Source organism: Nicotiana tabacum, chromosome 8, assembly GCF_000715075.1.
Source record: "Nicotiana tabacum cultivar K326 chromosome 8, ASM71507v2, whole genome shotgun sequence".
NCBI lineage: Eukaryota > Viridiplantae > Streptophyta > Magnoliopsida > Solanales > Solanaceae > Nicotiana > Nicotiana tabacum.
The window spans coordinates 53,762,868-53,772,751 of NC_134087.1; the positions used below are offsets into that span (position 1 = coordinate 53,762,868).

A 9,884-nucleotide genomic window follows, 5' to 3' on the forward strand; every position below is an offset into this window, starting at 1 on the left:
TTCTTCTGAACTTTGGACAACATCTTTATAAGTGGTAGGAACATCATCAGCTACAATTGAGGTTGCACAAGCAACCGTCTCTATGAGACGAACAGGTTTCGTTATTGTTCTTTTTGGCCTGCTGGTTGCTATTGATTCAAGTTGTTGTTGAGGTTCCTGAGTTGGAATCTCCTCTACTGGCTCTTCTTCCAGAGGGTAATCTTCATTTGTTTCCTCCTCTGCTTCTTGTGTAGGAAAAATAAATTTTCCCTCAAACTCCACCTGCTTAGAAGCACCTTCATTTTGTTTGGTATCTTCTGTTACCTTATTTACCATAGCAGATTCATCAAAGGTAACATCCCTGCTGAATATTACTTTCTTTGTCATAGGACACCATAAGCGATATCCTTTGACTCTAGAAGTAATTCCCATAAAAATAGTCTTCTTTGCCCTTGGATCCAATTTTGACTCCGTCACATGATAATATGCAGTTGAGCCAAACACGTGCAAAGAGTTATAATCTACAACAGGTTTTCCATACCATTTTTCAAATGGTGTCTTGCCATCAATAGCAGCAGATGGTAGACGATTAATTAGGTGGCAAGCATATGTAATTGCCTCAGCCCAAAATTCTTTGCCCAAGCCAGCATTGGACAACATACACCGTACCTTCTCCAGCAAGGTCCGGTTCATACGTTCTGCCACTCCATTCTGTTGTGGTGTATGTCTAACAGTGAAGTGTCGGACGATGCCATCATTTTCACAGACCTTATTGAAATGATCATTTTTGTATTCACCTCCATTGTCTGTGCGAATACACTTGATCCTCCTGCCTGTTTGATTCTCCACCATCGTCTTCCATTTGAGAAAAATTCCCAGCACTTCATCTTTGTTTTTCATTGTATACACCCACACTTTTCGAGAAAAATCATCAACAAAGGTTACAAAATAGTGCTTCCCACCCAATGAAGGTGTTTTGGAAGGACCCCAAACATCAGAGTGTACATAATCCAAAATGCCTTTAGTATTATGGATCGCTGTACCAAATTTAACCCTTGTCTGTTTCCCTTTAACACAATGCTCACAAAACTCCAAGTTGCAAGCCTTTACTCCTTTTAACAATCCTTGATCTGATAGAGTTTTCAAGGATTTTCCTCCAGCATGTCCCAAGCGCATGTGCCATAGCTTGGTTGCTTCTGCCTCTTTGTCGTCACTGGATGTCACTGTTGTTGTCCCAATAATTGTACTGCCACGATAGCAGTACATATAATTATTCCTCCGATTAGCCTTCATTACCACTAGTGCACCGGAGCATACTCTCATCACTCCATTTTCTGCAATGATTTTGAACCTTTTTGATTCTAGGGCTCCCACAGAGATGAGATTCTTCTTCAAATCCGGATCATATCGAACATCTGTTAATGTTCTGATCATTCCATCATGGTTCCTTAATCGTATTGAACCAATGCCATATGAGGTAAGAGGGTTGTTATCCGCTGTGTGGATGACTCCATATTCTCCTTCTTGAAATTCCACAAACCAGTCCCTGTTGGGACACATATGATGGCTACAAGCCGAGTCCATCAACCATATGTCTGATGATGTTGATGACTCTGTTGTAACTAATGAGAAGTCTGAATCATCACAATCAGCTACATTTGAATCCATAATGGCCTTTCCATTATTATATTTGGCCTTATTCTTCAACTTCGGACAGTCTTTCTTCCAGTGCCCTTTTTCTCGACAAAAGGCACATTCATCTTTGCTGGGTCTGGATTTTGACTTGGATCTTCCCTTCTTTGTCCTCGTTTGATTTTGAGGACGACCCCTCACAAATAGTGCTTCTCCTTCTCCGCCCTTCTGTTTTTCTCGCTTTCTTTGTTCATAGCTGTACAAAGCCGAACAAACTTCTCTGAGAGAAACTTCGTCATTTTCATGGAGTAGAGTAGTTTCAAGGTGCTCGTACTCATCAGGAAGTGACGCCAACAACATCAAGGCCAAGTCACCATCATCATAAGTTGTATCCATATTTTGCAAATCTGTGACCAACTTATTGAAACTGGTGATATGTTCATTCATCGTGGTACCAGGAACATAGGTGAAGTGAAACAGTCTCTTCTTTATGTACAATTTATTTTGACTGTTTTTCTTCAAAAATTTATCCTCCAGTGCTTTCCATAATCTACTTGCAGAAGTTTCCTTTGTGTATGGATATTTCTGCTCTCTAGCAAGGTAGGATCGAATGGTACCACAAACAACACGATTGATAATTCTCCAATCTTCTTCTCCAATAGCATCTGGTCTCTTTTCTTCAATAGCAAGATCTAGCCCTTGTTGAAAAAGGACATCTAGAACCTCGCCTTGCCACATCCCAAAATGTCCGGACCCGTCAAATATTTCTACCGCAAATTTCGCATTTGACACAATTCTTGTCATAAGCGAAGATGCCAATGATGACGTATTGTTGACACTTGATGTAGATTCTTCTTGTTTATTGTCTCCCATCTTTGACACAAATATTATTTAATAGCTGACGACACAAATCAAGATTATTTCCTTTTTGGTGTGGAAGATCAGACTAAGCTGCAACCACAGAGCATACTAAGACAGAATCTTGACACAGTTACCAAGATAAATCTTTTCTGATGTGGAAGATCAGACTATGCTGCAACCACAGAGCATACTAAGACAGAACCTTGGCTCTGATACCAATTGTTGCGGAAGCCAAATGTATATAGTGTGAATAAGTCACAACTACTATACCAAAAATTATGACAGCCACCAAATAATAAATAAGACAATAAAGCAACAATAAAGGGAACACCAGAATTTACGAGGTTCGGCTAATTTTGCCTACTCCTCGGACACAACCAATATTTTATTCCACTCCAAAAATACAAGTGAAATAATACTAAAGAGAGAAAATACAAATGCCTTAAACAGATGAGAAGGCAAATGAGAGGTGTGTCTAAATCCTAAACATTAGGCCTTCTTTTATAGGAGGAAAATCCCCCCAAAATTCAAGAGCCCACCGATGTGGGACAAATTTGCCAAACTTCAACACCATCATCTTCTTTCATTTCCCATAAGGAACAAATTAAATTTCTTCATTTTCATTTTATTTTTAAAATCTGCATGCTTTTGTTTCTTCTTTTAGTTCATCATGAATTTGGTTTCTAACAATTCTTCTTGGCCATCTAACTAGATAATCCACATTGGTTTTGCTGGATTCAGGATTTGGAAATTCACATTTTCTTGAGCTCTTTTAACCAGGTATTTAATTTGATGTCGTGTAGCTACAATGTTTCTTTTCTTTCTTAATTCAACTGACCTTTTCTCATGCATTTCTATTAGATTTGTATCTTCATTTGGAACCTCGTAATTATCCCTTTTCGGAAATTCTTGCATCTTTCATACCTTTAATTAACGATGGTGGCGTACGTTTCTGCGTAGCTTATTTAATTTGACTGATTAAATTTCTGTCTTTTGTACGATCATTAACCATATAGTACTCCATACTATGTTTTATCGGCTAATAGTAATTTGACAGCACATAATCCTTGAATCCATTGTTATATGATTTAAGTTATTTAATTCTGTTGGTTGCTGCAAGATGTTGAAATCTTTGATTATGTGTCAGTTTCAGAGTGGGTTTAAGTTATATACATTGACAATGTAAAAAAGTTTCGCAAATCACACTAATTTAACTTACTAATTATATTAGGTTACTTACCACATTTACCAAGTTATTAATTAATGTTTATAATAAAGATTTAACAATATAATTATAAGTGACCTAATTAAATTAATATCTTTTATATGTCATGTTTTAGGCGGAAAATGGAACTACCCTTAAATATAGAGTCAGCTGATTCTTATTCACGCCCTCCTATGTGTACTGTACATTTCTCAAATATTCTTTCAAGTCAAAATGGCATTTGGAGTTTCAATAGGCCAACTGCAGGGAGTTTAAATTTTATTACGTGGTCAGTAACGGTTTTATAGTTTCATATCTTGCCCAGGTATTTTTCTCATTCATTTTTATTAATTGTTTTTCGGTCAGAGATTCTTATACTTAGACTTGTATTATTACCAGTTGTTTTTTTTGCTTCAGTTTTCTTGTTATCCTATTGTTGGAATCGTTTCGTGTTATTGTGACTATGCTTTTCCTGAGCCGAGGGTCTATCAAAAACAATCTCTCTACGTTCACAAGGCAGGGATAAGGCTATCTCTACGTTCACAAGGTAGGGATAAGGTTATGTATACACTACCCTCCCTAGACTCCTCTTGTGGGATTACACTGGGTTTGTTATTGTTGTTGTTGGTCGGGGATTCTTATGAGCCATGCTTAAATTTATCAGTTTCTCCTAATTTTCGTGGCTGAATTGGTGTAAATATAGTTGTAGAGAGGTTTAGTTCAATAAAGTTTCTTCCCATTAAAGGCAAAGAGTATTATTAATCAATATCTTAGGTGAAAAAGCCTTAAATGCACCTGATCTCGTTCCACATATACCTTTAGTGGAACTTAGGCTGAAAGAAGCTCATTCAATGTATAGGATTTAGACATGTGGTTCTAAGTTTAGAGTGTGTATTCTGAAATATATTCAGCTCTATCGTTACCTATATCTATACTTGTCTTCACACACACACGCAGAGCTGATATAATGGATTTTAGCAGATAACTGCGAGTTCTGCTGAACCAACAGACACCACTGGATCATACACTAAATGTGCATACATATATCCTTCCTAGGGAATTGAGTCTCTTGAGTTTCGATTACCAGATAAACAATTGGATACATTTCAATTAATGGTTATTAATGCTCTTTGCCTTTTGGTTCAAAATCCTGAAAGACCAATCTATTCTTATGAAAATTTATAGAGATAATTGTCCAAGAGAAATCCTGATTATTAGGCTTCTGCCACTGTTCAGTGTAAGATCAATCTCTTAGAATGATTCTTTTACCATTGCAAGGACCAGCTAAAACAACATATGAACCAATTTCATATAATAGCCGCAACTACTGTTCTGATAGAAACGATCGTGGTGCAATTCTTTTCCTCTGTTGATATTACTTAGAATGTTCCTTTTTTAATAGTTCAAGATTCCTTTTTGTTTATATGCTCCATGTTAAGTGCTAGTATGACATTGTTTAGTCAATACTTTTGCCTCCAATGGTTTTCTAGATTTAAGTAAGACCATGACATGTATAGGTTGTTTTCTTCTCCAGGTAGGAAAACACAGAGGTCTATAACTAATATCAAAATTTTGAGCCAAAAATGTTTTGTTCCCTAAATGCAGTGCGCCTTTAGAAATGAGGTACTTGCGCTGATGAATTTATATAATTGGTCACTTACAACACTAATTTTTGAATCATGGCGCTTGAAAATTTATGATTGACCAGATTTCAGGAAGCCTGTGATTGATGGAAAGCATATCCAGCAGCAGCAAGAAGAAAAAATTAAAGAGGTGGTTTTTCGCTGACAAAAGAGTGGGATAGAAAGATTAGGTACTCCATACATCTAGTAGTAATATTCATTGGTCTTCTAACCTAGCAAAATAAAAATCAGTAAATTCTGAGACATTCAATGGACTTGAATTCAGCGAGTGCTTCTCCTGTCCTTACGGATACTTCATTGATAAACAAGTCTAGATTTCGGATCCATTCAAATTTATTGTCTTATTCAAAATCGGGCCTTCAATCTCCACTAGCGTGCTAATGATTCCGAGAAAGAAGCCAGGGAAGCTTGATGATGTTCGTTCTAATGGTTGGCTTGATGCAATGAAGTCTTCTTCACCTCCTAGTAAGAAGGTTCAAAAGGAAGTAGACATCGAGGATTTTTCAGATGATGCTGATATTCTTTACTGCTCTTGGATGGTATGCTAGATATGTTCATTGTTTTCCTAATTTTGCACACTTATCCATCTGCCTAGACAGAGTGAATGTCAAATACCTTATAATCAACCGTCTCTTTTCCTGCTGTTTGTGTGCAGTTCATGTATCCATCAGCTCTTACCTCCTTTCAGCAAATTGTTAGCCATGCAAAGAATAAACAGATTGTTATCTTTTTAGACTATGACGGGACTCTTTGTCCAATTGTTGATGACCCTGACCGTGCTTTTATCTCCGCTGATGTAAGTAACTCCAACTTTTTCCTTATTGCAAGTGAGAAGCTTACCTGCAGATGAAAAGAAATTACAAATTCTGCAGATGCGTTCAGCTGTCAGAGATGTTGCAAAATATTTCCCAACAGCAATCATTAGTGGACGAAACCGTGACAAGGTAAAATTCTTACATTAACCAGTAATTCATGTATTGTTAGTTGTTTACACAGTCTACTTTCTGAACCTATCTTTTCGTTTTCAGCAATGTGACTTATGTCAATCCTGTTTCAGGTTTATCAGTTGGTAGGATTAACGGAACTCTATTATGCTGGTAGTCATGGTATGGACATCATGCTTCCAATTAGAAATGAGGTGTGCAGTAATGGTTCACTTATTAAATATACTGACCAGCAGGTATTACAATTTAATTTATGAGAGTCGTCACCTTCATCATTGGCTAGTAAATACTGACATTTTGTATTTTTTACCCATTTCTACCTTACTTTCTAATAACTACTTCTACTTTATGTTTTGAGCAGGGCAAGGGAGTTAATCTATTCCAGCCTGCTCGTGAATTCTTGCCCATGATTGACGAGGTGTTTTACTTGTTTCTCTACGCCTTGCAATATTGGCACCAAATGATTTTTTTTTTTGTAGACATGAAATGAATGAGCTAGACTATTTTGCAGGTTTTTAGAACCCTTGTCGATAAAACTAAAGAAGTAAAAGGTACAAAAGTTGAGAACCACAAGTTTTGTGCCTCTGTACATTACCGTAATGTAGATGAGAATGTGAGTCTCATTCCTTGCTGTTTCATAATGTCTCTGAATTCTGAGGTTAAGTACCTTTGTGAATTATTCTGCAGCCAACTTATGATGATGGTTTTCATTTTAAATTCAGAGTTGGCCAGTCGTCGCACAATGCGTCCATGACGTCTTGAAAGAATACCCTCGACTACGACAAACTCATGGGCGAAAGGTATCTAGTAACTTGATTATTTGTGACAAAACAACATACATTGCCTACTGAAGTCTCCAGTTTGATTACTTTATTCACTCTGAGTGTCACTACTACATTATTGTAATTTGTTGAAATCTTGCTTCTTTTTTGTTTTTCAATAGGTTTTAGAGGTCCGTCCTGTAATAGACTGGGACAAAGGAAAAGCAGTTGAGTTTCTGCTTGAATCACTAGGTATGTGAGTGTTGGTTTAGAGCACATAAAAGTGGTGAAGTCGAGAGATAATTAAGAATGGATTGTTTTGTCCATGTTTATCAAATATATGCACAACCATGCAGGTTTTCGAAATAGCCATAATGTGCTCCCAATCTATATTGGAGATGATAGAACAGACGAAGATGCATTCAAGGTAATTAATATACAACAGAATCTCATCATGTCAATACTAGTGACCTTACCCTTTCTTCTGAAATGAAAGAGTATGTTTTAAATCCAGGTTTTGAGGGGGAGATATCAAGGTTATGGAATTCTTGTTTCGGCTGTCCCAAAAGAGAGTAATGCTATCTTCTCTCTCAGGGATACCTCAGAGGTGAGAATATGAAATAAAGCCACATTTTTGTTCTTGATGTCAAGAAATGTAAAGTAATTTCTTGATGTGAAATCTAAAGTCTGCAATTCAAAATCATATATATATGCAGGTCAAAAAATTCTTGGAATCTCTTGCGAAAATTAAAATAAAAGGAGGGGGAGGGGAGCAGAAGGGATAGTATAGATTACATTAGGTTACTGGAGTTTTATGAATAAGTTGGAAGCCATTTTCTTTAATCATTCTTCCAGTAGTATCTATTACAAGTGGAAGAATTTTGTATTCATTGTTTGTAATTTATTTTTCTCAAAATATTCGTTCTTTCGTGTATTCTCCTTTGAATATGCAAGGGCTAAAAGAAGGCCTTTCTTCTCTGAGTTAAATGTGATAACAATGTTTCAAATGACTATGTAGAGTTGTTCTGTCATTTCATTCCCATTGTTTTTTCTTTCTTTTTTGGATGAAACAAGATAAACAAATAGGCTAACTATTATAATATTGCTGCACTCTCTTTTGCATTTAACAGTTCAAACACAGGCTTTGTTGTCTAGAGTGAGCTATGTATTAGGCCAATCAATATGGACTCAGTAATTATAAGACCAACACAGATCTAGGCAACATAAATATATACTCCCTCCATTTCAATTTATATGAACCCATTTGACTGGGCACAGAGTTTAAGGAAAGAGAGAAGATTTTTGATCTTGTTGTGTAAAATGAGGCACATATATTTTGTGTGACTATAAATCATTGTGTAAAGGTAAATTGTTTCCAAATAAGGAAAATGATCATTCTTTTTGGCACAGACTAAAAAGGAAATTGGTTCACATAAATTGAAACGGAGGGAGTATATAATAAAGCCGTATATAATTAGTATATATAATATATGTATACCGGCTAGGGAGTGTGAATACTTTTGGCCGAGCGGCCAACTGTGTAACTTTGTGTTCTAAAGTTTCCTCTTCTAAGTAGTAGTATGCATCCAACTTGAAATTACACATTTCATAGGTCAGGAAGTGATAATGCTTCCTTTAATAAATATTTCAGTTCATTATTTTTTTATTGGTACAGAAATTGGAAATACAATTTTTTTTAATCCTCTCCTTTGTTGGAACTATTGCTCCTTTGGTGACTCGAACCATATATGCTTACCATCGGAGTAACCCCTTGTCAAAAATAAAAATAGTCCGATAACTTATCAAATTATTAGCAAATATGAATGAAAAACACACATTTTTGCGCAACTAAAAACGTGGATAAGTGAAACATTTTATTATTTGAGAAAAGTAAGTACAATATTTTATTTGAGAAAAGTAAATATGATGGCAGACGCAATGATCAAATGCATCTGCGCTTTATCTTTTTGAATCCTCCAAAAACCCAACATGCGTACTATACCTTCCAAGTTTCATAAATCTTAAGATGTTTTTTTTTAAAACCAGATAAAATGCAATAACCTTCCTTTATGTTCAAATATCTTGAACATTATTAATCCATGGCACATATATCTGTAACATCCTCTATTTTCTTTATAAAATAATGCGTCTTTTCACTCACTATCACTATTTTATGGAGATAAGCTCATATGTCTCTTTCCTTCATGTTTTATTGCTTGTTATGGTTACTAGCATTTAGAGGTGAAACCAGGATTTAAAGTTTATGGGTTTGAAATTATAGTTTGTTTAAGTTATTGGGTTCTAAATTAACAGTTTGTACATATTTAATAAAATTCTTAAGACAAATACAGAGTTTGGACTAAAGCTACTGGGATCGACCGAACCCATATGCCGCATGATAACTCCGCCCCGCTTGTACGTAAGTATAAGTGTAAGGGTCCGGCCATTCTCGCCAACTCGCTCTATCATGTAGTTGTGACGATATTTTCTTGTTTGTTTGTTTAAAAAAAATGGTACTTATATTTGGAAATTATTTCACTTTAAACTTCTCATTTTACTGCTATTGAGATATTCTATAGTCACATAAATGTTTATATCTTATTTTAAATCAAAAGTTTAAAAAAAAACTTTTTTTAAAACTACGCGCCTAGGCACACACTATCATGAAGAAAGTAATTTTTTATTTGGCTTCTGCTCTTAAAACAATTGGTCGGGGAATTAAAGTGCAATTGTGCGTTCAACGTAGACTCTTTTTTAATTCAAACTTTTGAGTGATGTATTTAGCTTTAGCTTTTCAGTAAAGGCATGGTTTACGGGCCAAACAAAATCTTATCCCATTTTCTGCTGTATCATTACCACT

At 35.8% G+C, this 9,884-nt stretch overlaps 1 pseudogene; it reads left to right on the forward strand.

The window, feature by feature from the left end:
* Window positions 1-3,116: 3,116 nt before the first annotated feature.
* On the forward strand, window positions 3,117-8,035 carry LOC107806454 (putative trehalose-phosphate phosphatase F; annotated as a pseudogene).
* The last annotated feature ends 1,849 nt before the right edge of the window (window positions 8,036-9,884 follow it).